Source organism: Brachyhypopomus gauderio, chromosome 6 (assembly GCF_052324685.1).
Source record: "Brachyhypopomus gauderio isolate BG-103 chromosome 6, BGAUD_0.2, whole genome shotgun sequence".
In the NCBI taxonomy this organism is placed as follows: domain Eukaryota; kingdom Metazoa; phylum Chordata; class Actinopteri; order Gymnotiformes; family Hypopomidae; genus Brachyhypopomus; species Brachyhypopomus gauderio.
Window position 1 is genome coordinate 24,796,310 of NC_135216.1, and position 14,439 is coordinate 24,810,748.

Genomic DNA, 14,439 nt, shown 5'->3' on the forward strand with positions numbered 1-14,439 from the left:
TGGTGGTGGTGATGGTGTTGGTGATGGTAGTGATGGTAGTGGTGATGGTGGTGGTGGTGATGGTGGTGGTGGTAGTGATGGTGATGGTGGTGGTGATGGTGGTAGTGATGGTGGTGGTGGTGGTGGTGGGGTAGTGGTGGTGGTGGTAGTAGTGATGGTGGTGGTGGTGGTGGTGATGGTGGGGTTGGGGGTAGTGATGGTGGTGGTAGTGATGGTGGTGGTAGTGATGGTGGTGGTGGTAGTGATGGTGGTGGTGGTGGTGGTGATGGTGGTGGTGGTGATGGTGGTGGTGGTGGTGGTAGTGATGGTGGGGGTAGTGATGGTGGTGGTGGTGATGGTGGTGGTGGGGGTAGTGATGGTGGTGGTGGTGATGGTGGTGGTGATGGTGGTGGTGGTGATGGTAGTGATGGTGGTGATGGTGGTGGTGATGGTAGTGATGGTGATGGTGGTGGTGGTGATGGTGGTGATGGTGGTGGTGGTGATGGTGGTGGTGATGGTGGTGATGGTGGTGGTGGTGATGGTGGTAGTGGTGGTAGTGATGGTGGTGGTGGTGGTGGTGGTGGGGGTAGTGGTGGTGGTAGTGATGGTGGTGGTGGTGATGGTGGTGGTGGTGATGGTGGTGGGGGTAGTGATGGTGATGGTGGTGGTGGTGGTGGTGGTGGTGATGGTAGTGATGGTGGTGGTGGTGGTGATGGTTGTGGTGATGGTAGTGATGGTGGTGGTGGTGGTGGTGGTGATGGTTGTGGTGATGGTAGTGATGGTGGTGGTGGTGGTGGTGGTGATGGTGGTGGTGTTGGTGGTGGTGATGGTGGTGGGGGTTGTGATGGTGATGGTGGTGATGGTGGTGATGGTGGGGGTAGTGGTGGTGGTGGTGGTGGTAGTGATGGTGGTGGTGGTGGTGGGGGTAGTGATGGTGGTGGTGGTGGTGGAGGTGATGGTGGTGGTGGTGGTGATGGTGGTGGTGGTGGTGGTGATGGTGGTGGTGGTTAGTCCTGGCTTTAACATGGCAGAATATTTCACTTGGGCCTTGAAGGCTCTTCTGCACATATCTGCTACATGAAAGGAATTCAGCAAACAGTCCATTAAGATTCATCTGCTGAACTTGTCCCTCGGGGAAGAGTTAGTAACCACTTTGGCCATAAATACTGAGATCCAGCAGAAACAGGCAGGAGTCTCCCGTCTTCATACCCGGACCACATGGCGGTCTGCGTGTGATAAAGCCCCCCGAGATCACGCGGTCTGCAGCAGGGGAAGCCCATGCAGCTCCAGCAGACCTGCAGAGGTGCGTTCCTCTCCGCCAGCTCCTCTATCAGACGTGACTCACGACATCCCACGTCCATGACGTCGTTATGAGCAAAACGGTGCAAAGCACCTGTCTCTATGGCGACATGAAATGAGCTCATGTTTTCGGTTCTGATCAAAGTGGAAACAGCTTGAATGGTTGTTATGAGGGCGGATCAGTCACGTCAGTCTTTTTTATTTTTTTGGGGTCTTTTTTAAATGTGCAAGAAGGTGAGAGCTGAGATTGGTGGGCCCAGTAAGTGTGTGTGTGTGTGGGGGAGGGGCTTCATTGGTCATAGTGAATACTATATATACACTGCTCAAAAAAATAAAGGGAACACTTAAACAACACAATGTAACTTCAAGTCATCCACACTTCGTGTTCAGATAGGAAGCAACACTGATTGTGAATCAATTTCATCTGCTCTTGTGCAAATGGAACAGACAACAGGTAGAAATGAGAGATTTTCAACTGATTTCAAAGATTTTTATTAATTGAGATCTAGGATGTGTTATTTTAGTGTTCCCTTTATTTTTTAAGCAGTATATATAGGACATATACATAGGACATACTTCATTTACATTACATTTACATTTACGGCATTCAACAAACGTTCTTATCCAGAGTGACTTACAAAGTGCTTTGCATCTGATCACAGAATTCATCCTAGGCAATAGTACAGATAGGCCAGAATTCAAGACACCATTGAGTCAGACTACTACTAAACTACAGGAGTCAATGTCATTACCTAGTGTTTTGCAAGTTAGACATTTGCCAAGAAGCACAAATAACCATAGACAGACTTCAGACTCAAATGGACCAATGCATGATTGGTTCTCTTGAGCCTGTAATGTATTTTATATCCACGTACAGTATATGACCGCAAGGGCAAAGAAAATGTCTGTATTCACTTTTCAGTCATTGTATATACAATAATGTAGTGACTTTAAAGCAGTCCATTTTGCATGTGTTCTAAAGATGAATCGCACTCCTTGGTGGTGAAAACCAGGTTGAGCAGACCCTAAAAAAATGACCCCTAAAAAAATGAAACTAAAAAATTGAAGCAGCCTGTAAGACTGTGTCACCATCCAGTCGTGATGATGTTTGGTGTTGTGCATTCATATGCAATTGCTCTCCTAAGCTTGCAAAGAAAGCTGGACTAGCTCATGTATGAACTTGGTTAAAGAAAAGTCTGGAGAAGGGAAAGCACAGCTGGAATCCAGAAGGAGAAGGGAACTCCTGAATGTAGTTAGACAGGAAGACCCAGGAATCCAGGCAGGAAGATCCAGGAATCCAGGCAGGAAGATATATAGCCTGAGGACTATCCCTGCCGTCGTCCCTGTCTTAGGCCAACCCTCGGACAACCTTTTACAGGGCAGATGCAAGGTCGTCTAAGCCATGGCTGGATTACTGACCGGGCCAGTGGGGCCAGCGCCCAGGGGCCCTTGAGGTCAGGGGGGCCCTGGCCGAAAACTTTTTGCGATGCCTATCAATATTTATGGTACAATATATTTTTATTTCCGAGGGCCCTCCATTTTAAGGATCCTCTGACTATTAGGGACTTTGACCCCAGGGCCTCTTGGGGGCCCTAGCCATGCTTTTTGTCCCTAGCCATCCTTTTGGGGGCCCTAGCCATGCTTTTGGGGGCCCTAGCCATGCTTTGGAGGGCCCTAGTCATGCTTTTGTGCCCTAGCCATGCTTTTGGGGCCCCTAGCCATGCTTTTGGGCCCCTTAGGAAAATGGATGAGGCGTTGTTGCACTGCTCTGACTTTGACTTATGGCTATCAGGGGTCCTAGGAAAGAGGGGTGCATATTTTTAGAGGGCCCTGGTTATGAGAGCCCCTCCCAGGGGGCCCTAGAGAAGAGCAGGGCATACCATTAGAGGGCCCTTGATCACGAGGGCCCCTGCTACGGGGCCCTTGACTTCCATAGAAGTCGTTTACCATGGCTCCTTGACTTTCTAGGGACCTACAAACTCAGGCCCTTACTTAATGCTTCTGAATTTGTATTGTTTCAAAATTATTATGTTCAATTTCTCTTAAGCGCAGAGACACAAATTAATTTAGCAATTTAGCAATGATTTAAATTTAAGACAAGCAATTTGTCTGATGAATGCTATCTTTGACACTGATTAAATTGAGTGAATTTGGCCAAGGGTGTGATTTCACTTATGTGAAAACAACAAGCCATTTGACTAGTTTCATGTTTCCCCTTTAATAAACAACAGTAAAGAGACCAGTGGTCACTCTAGTTCTGAAGGAATGCATGAAAGGAAAAGTGCCTTTTCATACAACAGAACTGCAAGCTAATTTTACTGAGTAGCACAATTTTGGTTTGGTGACAGATGATGAAACAGCAAGTTCATCAAGTTGTTGTAGTTGCTGTGGCTGCGTATGCGTGTAACCCTGATATTTGTTTGAGGATTATTTATTGGAAAATATATTTTATTCAGCTTCTTATTCAATGACCATTCAATGACAGTTTGACATGACTTGACATGCTTCAAGGCAGTGTGAAGGGGTCTTGACAATAATGAAACTTTAATATTTTATTTTAATTTTTTTTTTTAATTTAATATCATTAACACAGCATTTTTAATATACTCAAAACCTTTCCCCTGTCTTCCTCTCCATGCCCCCTCTCTCTCTCTCTGTCTCTCTCTCTCTCTCTCTCTCTCACACACACACACACACACGCACACACACACACACACACACACACACACACACACACACACACACACACGCTACCCCTCCCCCACCCTCTCACTCAGTGGTGAAAAATTGTTACATTGCCATAAATTCCCACGGGGGCTGAGCCAATCAGGTGTTGCGAGAACTTCCAAGTGAATATGCAAGTTCTATATAACTCACACGTACTCACACTAGGCACGGTTTGCTCGTTCCGTGCTGGGGCCCGGTTATCCCCCCTCCCCACTCCCCCTCTGGCCTGCACTCACACTGGCTTCAGCAACCCGGCCCGAGCACGCTTACGTCATCACAACGCCGCTTTATTTGGAAAAAAAGCGCGCTCGCACAACACTATGGAGTTCACGATTCTCTTTTTATTGTATTTTTGGAGTCGTTTTTGGGAGTGCAGAAACACGGTGCAAGCACAGATTTATCGATAATTTAACACAACGATTGTCTGCTAATCGCTTTGCCGCTATGACTGTTTAACGTGAGCATCGTATCACTGACGTCATGTTTGAGTTCCAGCGAAATGAACCAATCAGACGAGGCACCAAGCGGGCCCGGGCACGGATAGCGCTCACACTAGAAGCGAACCGTGCCCGAGTCCACATGAATCGTGCCCTGGCCCACCTCTTCAAGCGGGCCCGAGCACGGTTAACTGATCCGGGCCCGGGCACGGTTGGAGCGCTCACACTAGCCAAACGAACCGTGCTTCGGCAGGCAACCGTGCCCGGGCCCGGATCACAGAGCCTAGTGTGAGTACGCCCTAAAACCCCCTGCCAGTATCAAAACTCCTCACATTCAGACAGTTCAGCTTGTGAACTTGCTCTGTGCTTTTACTACAACTTTTACCTGACTATTACCAGATCAGCAACCAACAGCCTTTTTAAAGGCTCATTGACCTTTATATTGCAGTATATTATTTTATAATATATATAAATATTTTTATATTATATTATACTATACTATATTGCATATATTCTGTTACATTCTTTTTATAGTCTTTTCAAAGGCTTATATATTATATTACATTACATGATATAATATTACATTACTATATTTACTATTGTCACGTTACGGTCCCCGAACCCTTCCTTTGGGGCGTACGTTGTCTGCGTCTATTCGTCTGTGTCAGTGTATCTCCGTGGGTGCCGGTGTGTCTTGTAATTATCTGTCTCACCTGTGGCTCGTCTCATCATCACGTGGGGTTAATGTGGTCTGTCTATTTAATGTGCGTTCGCGCAGTGTCTTGTGCTCGTCGTTGTCTAAAGTCTGCACGTTGAGTGTATGTGCTTCAGTGTTCTCGTGCGCCATTGCGCAATATCTGTTGTTATTAAACGTAACGTTTGCTACGTAAGCGGGGATTCCGTGTCTCGTCCTTGGCTGCGCCCGAACGTTACAACTATATTAAACTTTGAAAGGTTCACAGCCTTTTTCAAGGCTAGTGTAACGTTGCTATCTAGCAACTCACAGCTTTTTAAAAAGTTTATTGTTATTTGCATATTACATTATTGATAATAGTAGAAGTGTAAGCTTTATAATAGTAAAAAAAAAAGTGTGCGTGTGAAAAAAAATAAATAAAATTGCGCGTGTGAGCATGCATGTGTGAAAAATAAAAAATGTGTATGAAAAAAAAGTGCGCGTATAAAAAAATAAATAAAATTGCGCGTATGTGAGCATGCACGTGTGAAACAAAAAATAATCAAATGCGCGTGTGGAAAAAAAAATTTTAAAGCGCGTGAGCGTGCGCAGGTGGAAAAAAGGGCGCGTGTGAAAAATATATATTAAAAAGTGCGCGCGTGAAAAAAATATATAAAAAATGGCTGTGAAAAAAATAATTTAAAAATGTATGTGAAAAAAGTTCGCGTGTGAAAAAATAAATAAAATTGCGCGTGAGCGTGCGCGTGTGAAACAAAAAATAATAATAAAATGCGTGTGTGAAAAAAATGCGCGTGTGGGAAAGGGGGGGGGGGGCTGTGCAACCCTTTGCCCAGGGGCCCAGACTATCCTTAATCCGTCCTTGGTCTAAGCAACACCAGTATGAGCCATCTATACACACATACACAAAAAGGTCCATCGAATTAGTCACACGATCTCACCCAAGTGAACTTGACACGTCATGTAGTCATTGAAGATGGAGCACGACATGGTGACACACGAATTCTGGAATCTACAAACTGGGCTTTGCGGCAGGCGTGCGATTAAAGGCACGTGCGAATGTCTCCTGCAGCAGGGCCAGTAATGGATGGAAAGATGAGCAGATAGGAACACCCCCCAACCCCACCAGCGCTCCCAGACACAGCTCTGCTGAGCTGGCTCCCGCATGTTGCTGCTGACAGATCAGGCCTGGCCTCTTGCTGCAATCATTAGCCTGCTGACAGGCCCCAGCAGATGTTATATCTGCTTCTGCTGCTCTCTACCAGCGCACGACCGATCTGTCCTGCTTTCTACGGCTGGAGAGCGCAAAGGCTGCATTTGATCTGATTTGATTTGATCTGATTTGATTTCTTCGCGTTCACACTCACAAGAATTGCCAGCGTGCCACCCTTGCTATAGTGTGCGCACATTTGACACAGGTTTGCAAGTGTGCATGCGTGCGGGCATGTGCAAACACGTGCACATGTATGAGTGTACGTGTATGTGTGTGTGTATGTGTGTGTGTGTGTGTGTGTGTGTGTGTGTGCGTGCGTGCGTGTGTATGTGTGTGTGTGTGTGTGTGTGTGTGTGTGTGTGTGTGTGTGTGTGTGTGTGTGTGTGTGAATGGGGGTTGGGTGGTTCAGCAGGAGCTCTCAGCTTGCGGTCCAGTGTTCACACACTGATAATGGACTCTTAATTGTAGAGCTCAAATTAAGCCTGTCCAATGTGTCCTCCTGGTATGCTTCACCACAGGACAGCTCCCAGCACACTTTGAATTAGTAACACACCTATAGCAATCTGTAGCGGTTCAAACGATCCAATTATAACCTAATTAATAATAGAACCAGGTAATTAAATGCTTGGACTGAAGACAATCATTGATGGATCAGCATTAAGAGGTAATTAATGGTTTAAACCCTCAAACCTTCACTGAAACTCACTTCTAACTGTATATAACGACACTGGACTGCTTCGTCAATTCATGTTCTAATCATAAGGTCTTTAACAAAAAAAAAATACTGATTTGACAGACCTATAGAGAAAGACATATAACTATATAAAATAAAAACTACCCAAACAAAAAAGATAAATATGTACAATATGTGACTTGACGTTACACGTTGTTCTTGTCCGTAAATATGTCGCAAAAGTTGTCTGTTGTACTTAAGTTGTATTTGGGATTGAATTCATCACAGGTCTTCTCAGAAACACGTAAGCATTTGCCCCCACCACCCCCCACAATTGTTTCTTATCCTACAGTTTTAAGAAAAATGCGTAACGCATTGCGTGTCTTATGTGTGTCATAACGTGGTGCTGATGACAGTCTGTCTGGTTGCTGACATAAGCATGTAGTGACACAACTCGTTACTCGTGTTTCACAAGGTTTCGATACGTGTCATATTTTTCAAGTTACTGCGAAGTGCTTTTGTACGAGTAACGGAAAATGACTCCTCATTTTTGTGTGGTGTGTGACCCTGTGTTTTGGAATGGTTACCGCATGACGTTACCAGTGAGAACTGGGCAAGGCAGTCAGTTTGAAACCAACACCACCACCCAGGTCATCCAGAGAGGGGGTGTGTGAGCATCGGGTACGCGCCCAGCGTTTGCTTGTGTTTCCATGTGTGTGCCAGACTCACCAAGGCTGCCCGTACAGGTTCTCAGCTGCACGTCGCACCGCTCTGCGATGTCCCCGGATCCGCCACCACTTTATCTCCACCTTCATCTCCATCTTCAGGGACATCTGCTGCGTCAGTCCTCCTCCCCCGCCAAGTAAACAAGCGCCCTTATTAAGTATTAATCGCTTTTGACAGGGGGGGGAGAATGGTGGCCGAGGAGGCCTGCCTCTAATGTTGGAGCAGCACTGGTGCAGTGGGACGTTTGTGGTGTGTGCGGTTCGGTGCTCAGCGAAATTTAAGCGTGCTCCCGTGGGCACGGGACTAGAGCGGCGGTGGCGTCGACAGCCCCCCCGCCCTACATAACGCGGTGGCGGGATCCGCGAGGACCACAGGAGTGGAATGAACCGGTGACCCCCGTTAGAGAGGAGCGCGCCGTGGCCACCATTTTTATGTCAATGCAATCCATACTGAGGAAGCGCACTTCATGCTTTATTTGGAAACGTGGGTGCATTCCGTGAATTCAAAGGCTGGCGCCAGAAACACCGCTTTTCTCTGTTCTCATTATACAAAAGATAGATGAAGGGCTCGCTCCGTGCCTCCGGCCCGCAGTCATTGGCCTTTTCACTGGAGTGACAGCTATTAGTGAAGACGACTGGGACTCCGGGCCTAATTACTTCACTGGCTCTGAAAATAAAGGAGTATGGCGCCCATTTTAAAATTCAGAGGCAGGTGATGAGAGCCAGCGATTAACAAAGCACCACTGGAAGATTTGTTAATAAGATCATTGAGTATAAAATTTCTTGATCTCTTGAAGCATATCCAATTAATGTGCTACTGTATAGTCCACTACTGTATTACCATTACGTTATTATGGACAGATCAACTGTCTAGAGTAAGTTTTGGATAGATGCACAGCACTTAAAATTATTTTCTATATGTTAACTATCACCTATGTGTTAATCACCATCAATGAATAGACTGTATTAACTCCGCATAGACTATGGATCTCAACCGGCTCCACCAAACATACATCAACTCATCACACTCTCAGAAATAAAGGTACATGAGGGTACAAATACTGTACTTTGAAGAACAAATCTGTACCCCATCAACAACTGTACTTTTAAAGGTACATATTTGACCTTGCACAGTACTATTTAGTACCTGTATAGGTACAAAGCATTGAAAGGTACACAAAAGTACTTACAAATAGTTGATGTTTTTATGTTATATTACTTGCAATAGGAATTTATTTAAGTAAATTAACTCCTGATCCTGTTTGGTTCCATTGTATTTACATGTACGAATATGGAATTTAACTTTTAATAATAATGTGTAAAAATACTTTCCTTATTTAATTTTTAATTTATTATAAAATGCATTTCTTACTTTATTTCTCCCCTTCCTCATATATAAATAAACCAAATAAATTTAATATATGTATGGATAACATATTTGGTAGCATTTTTTCTGACAGTGCATGGAGATATCGAGTCCTTTATGAACCAGAATCGGCATTAAAGGGACTGGTCCACAGAAGCAGTTCTGAAAGTCCTTAAACTACAGTTCTTAAATTACGATAAGCATTACGATAAGCAGTTCTTAAAGTTCGTATGTCACTGAGCGCAAAACACTCGCGTCAGTTTTCGGCGCTGCAAAACTGACAAAACAGGCACTTCATCACGGTGCCGAAATATCTGCAGATGTCTTGGGCCTTAATAGAAGTAGCATCGTGGGAAACCGTCCGCACAGCGAAATCACTCCTACAGTTTATGTGGCCACGTGTCATTACGTTTTGATAAGCAAGTAATACACTTGGTCTCACGACATATGGATTCAATAAAAGGAAGACAGACTAACTAAAGAAACGTGATGGTTGCCACGTGATGGCGCTCGTTCCTGGCCCGTCAAACACAGTAATGGCAATCACATGGCTGTCAATTAGTTACGTGCTAGTAAACTTTTAAGCATCTCGCGTTAAAAACATAAACCATTGGAAAACACCTACAAATACAAATGCCAACGGTCCAACAAGGAAAAACAATAGCAACTATAGTGGATGTTTCAAGCTGTGGTAACTAGACACTTGAGCGACTTGAGGACGAAGATAACGCAGAACAACTGCAATTATATCCATCGTAATATTTCCTTTTTATCCGGAAAACGTCTCAAAATAGTATTTGGTGAATGAGTTGTGACATCTAGTGGTGGTTCTGAAATTTAAACGAGATGCTCCCAATTTAGCTTATGGCGCATTAAACCCATAACGCACATGCGCGTGTTTAAGGCAAACGTCAAAATCTCGAGGTGACGCAGCAGGACAAAATTCTTTTTGCAGCGTTGGTTTTCCAAAAAAAAATCACGTTCAACGTTGACGTTCAACGTAAGGAATCTAAGGGACGTTGCATCGTCCTTCAAATTGTAATTCTGTGTTTACCAACCACTTCCAAGGAAAGTCCCGTACATTCCAGCCACGCCGTTCACTACCTCAGCTGGAACAGGCACAGAATGGGGATGCAGGTCATGGCTGTCTAGGCGTAATGAGGCCATTACATTTTAACTTCGGGGCTTGTTCGTTTCGACTGCGAGTAGGTTAGCCTTGTTGTGAATGAAGTACGCTACTTCACGTGTTTTTAACCCCAAGAGACGACGATTCAAACTGCAGTACAGTCAAAAAAGGCAGAACAGATGCTATGCAAGAAGTGATCTAATCTCTTGCAGGCTCTTGGGTTGAAATGAAGTTCACTGATGAAACTAAATTCATATGTGATTAATGGAGGGAATATGACATTGAAAAGTAAAAACAACCTTTTCCTTCGATACAACCTTTTAATCGATACATTTATGTTGTACAGATAGGGACACATATACTGTTTTTCTTGTGAAAACACGAGCTGTTTAACCACACACAAATGCGATATGGAGAAATGTTAGTCTGCCTCACTGTGGCACTGTGGTAAAGTCTCATGTTATGGTCTCAAAACCACAGGTCTTCTCCTGTGAAAAAGGAAGGATTTCCGGTACAGTAAACTAACCACTAATGACTGCTGTTGGTAGTCGACTAATGTCATGATAAGGTTTTTCTTTGGTTTCCAGTGGGAAAGTTCGTGACTTCAAATGTCTATTTAAGTTTTTCTTCTCTGAATTAAATAGCACGGTATGCTGCAGTGTTTACAACGTAATAAGTCTTTACTACGTGTTGTATTTGTTTGGTGAGTGCTCGTGTTTTACATTTTCAAGAAAACCCACAAATGGCCGGCCATCCACTGTGTGGTGGTCCGCCTGAGGCCTTTCGACACCGGAATACCTGCGGCCTGCTGGGAATGAACACATGGGAAATGACGCAGGGACGAATCGGAACATACAGAGGCCGAGGGCCAAAGCATCAATTTCTGTGTGGTAAAACCCGTTGAATCCCTCAATTTGTGGCCATGACACGGCGTGTTTACAGCCGCAAGCAAAAAGGTGCAAACTTGGCTCAACCATTAATAAGTCAATTTGCTGTCGGTGGTTTTCAGTGTCACTCCGACTCGCGGAATTATGAGTGATTGTGTATTCGCAGTTTGCAAGAGGAAACACGAAGTGGTCACTGCAACAGGAAAAACGGTGGTTTGACTCGTTAAACTTGAAAAAGGTGGTGTCATCGCCACAAATCAGACGTTCTGACAGTAAACGAAGTTGATTTTTCTTTAGTGTCGTGTTTCACGAGGTGGGACAAACAACGGATCAGCAGTACCTGTTCATGATTCATCCGTCTGTTATCATAAATACAGATAAAATCTGGACTGTCTGGTCTACTGGGAACATTTTGTCTGATATACCATGTTGTTTGAGAGCACATACATTCCTCGTATATGAATTAAATCAAAACAAGGAAGAGAGTTATTATTAAGATGAACATTAGAAAGAGGCGCTTTATAATTTTACCGTCTGAGGGAGGTCAGGAGGTCATTTTTTAAAGTTTATGACCATCAAAGTGTTTCACAGTCTCTTAGTCAAAAATAACTACATTGTCTCCATGTGACAATGAAACTCTGCATTTCTGTTGTCTTTCATCTAGATTAAAGTAGGAAAATGTATGTGTTAAATTCTAATTAGGATGACTGTAACATCAGGCCTCAGAAGTGCCCCTGAAGTGATATAAGGATGTTTGTGTGAAGGTTTTAGTGTATAGGGAGTGGAACAGTCCCCCAAATGGAGCATAAATGTTATTATAGCCTGAGGCTTGTTTCTTTAGAAAGAATTTTTCAGTTTACAATGACCAGAAGCACTTGGAGTCAAGAACATTGACACACACCGTAGTAATACATGCTGGTAAGTCTAATTATACAGAATGAGTGCAGCTGGTTTATGATGGCAGCTTCATGACTTCTAATGTCATATAATTACATGTTTTTAAATGAAACAGGATATGGAAGGAAATAATGGGATGATTTTATCAGTTTTATTGAAATGTGAAAACCTGATGTACTGTTATTGGTTATTGTTTTGATTATCTTAGTTTATTTTTAATTGTATTATTTCTCTGGCCTTGATGATGGAGTGTCATTTTAGAGACGTACAAAAGTCATTGCTTTTAGAAAGATGCTTAAAAAAACTGGAACCCAGCCTTCTACATGATCAATACTTTTGAATCATGTACAATATTAACTATAAGGTGATCAAATGGTCATTTTCATTACAGGTTTACTTTGATTGTAGTCATTGAGCATAGTCCATCAACTAACGATTTTGTTAAAGGAAGAAATCTGTTGGCAGTGTGCAGGTCAGAGCTGATGTGATGGAAACACCTGGGTCCTCGCCACAGACACCGTCTTAAGAGAGTTTGGGAACTGCTGGACATTCCCCGGGTGACCTCTGACCTCAGTGCACGGCTTCTCACAAAAGAAGAGTTGGCCAGAGCGCTGACGTGGACACACCAGTGGGCTCTTGCTTCTTTGCTCTACGTCCCTGCGATTCGTCAGTCACCCTCTTGTGCTTCCGCTGTGGACTTTTAAGGGCCCAGCCAAAATCTCCATCCCCGGGCAGACGGCGCGGGTGCCGTCTGTTTGAGGTCGGCGTGTTTAAACGGTGGAGAGAGGCAGAGTGATTCGACAGGCAGCCGTGGGCAGCGAGGGAATGCGATGCACACAGGCCGTGAGATTAAAGTGGCACGGCGTGGCCCCAAGCCTAGTCAAGCAGTAAGAACAACAGAGCTGAGACAGCGAGGTTGAGGGGGGGGGGACACTCAGAGCAGAGATGGGCTGAGAAAACCCTGTCTACTTCAGACTTCGACCAAGTACAGAGGGCACATGGCTGGTAGTTTGGTTTCTTGGCCCAGGAAGTAACCCTAAGGTCATATCTGTTGTTTTATTTTTCAAGAAATAGTCTTGAATAGCAATATGTTGATTTTAAAAGATGGAAGGTTTCATCTGTGCACTCAAACCTTGTGGCAAGATACCAATTTTGTTCCAATGTAAGTATAACAAAAGAGAAACAATTAATTTTGGGCACCAGAGACCCAGGTGGCAACACTCTCTGGTTACTGTTGCCTCACCAAGGCCTTTGCTGTGTTCACTGTCTCTTCTTGTTCAATTAGGGGCCATCTCCCTTTTTGCCCCACATTTTTCCCCCTAACTCAGCCGCACCACCAGAGTCTGGATCTCTTCCCAGCACTTCCATTCAGGCCTGTTTCTATGGGCCTGTCATGTGGGAATAGCACAGACTATTGTCTTCCCCCTCCACCACGGTGTAGGGCCCATTTGAGCTTTGGGTGCATTTTGCTGACATTTTCCTAGTTAAGGTAAAAAGGTTTGTGTTACATAAGTTATTGTGGTCAAAGGTAGTTGGCACTCGGTAAATGGTAAACTGAACCCTTCAGTTTGTGGATGAAAAAAAACCCAAAAAATATTGTAAGTTCTGATCTGCACTTCTATTGGAAATGTTATGATTTACTTTGTATCAGAATTATTCAGATTTTTATGATGGTTTGCAATAATGAAATTGTGAGACTAACATGAAACCAAACTGAGCCAAAGCCAAACTCAATATTACATTGTCATATATTTAAATTAGGGCTTCGCAATCAAGTGTTTCCAGTAGAATTTCCCATTATTCAAAATAAAATGTCTAGTCATATTACAGTTCTCTTTAATATGCAAATTAAGATACGGGTAATGTGCTATATTTCAGAAAAGGAAAAAAAATGGGGCATTTTGTTATGGCCTAAATCAGCTATGGGGCAAAAGGAAGGGTAGGATGTACTATGTACAGGGTAGGACTTTTATGTAATTAAATACAACACCATACTTATTACGTAAATTCTAATAAAGGTCTAACTGGCTTTGTTGTGATGTGGTGAATACTCTTTTAAAGTATTGGATATACAGTAGCTATATACATCCTTTCTGAAAGTTAAAACTAGCGTTGATGAATAATGATTCAGACATGACTTGCGTACAAGTGCAAAAATTGCTATAAATATGAGTGCCCAGACACATTTAGACTTCCGCTAACACGCTGAAGATCGCGGAACACAAATAAAATGAGATCCAGTGTAACACCGGCCTTCAGAAAATCCAGTGATTGCTTGAACAAAACATACTTGCTCTAGAAAGCGCGCGGCTGCACTGTCAGGTCAGTAATGAGGTCAGGTCAGTTTCAAATACCTGGAGTTCTCAAAACAATCCGACAGAATGCAGTGAGGATCATACAAGGGGCAAAACCTCCAGAT

General features: G+C 43.9%; 1 protein-coding gene across 7 annotated transcripts in view; it reads right to left on the minus strand.

Moving 5' to 3' along the window:
* tmem196 (transmembrane protein 196) overlaps nt 1-14,439 on the minus strand; it is a 32,300-nt gene that overhangs the window by 15,369 nt on the left and 2,492 nt on the right. The window contains exon 1 of one of the 7 annotated variants that reach the window (XM_077009897.1): nt 7,749-8,048. The exons of the other annotated variants lie outside the window; for them this stretch is intronic. The gene's annotated coding sequence lies outside the window, so the exon portion shown is untranslated. Of the gene's footprint in view, nt 1-7,748; nt 8,049-14,439 lie in introns of those variants that run through there. 7 annotated transcript variants of the gene reach the window in all.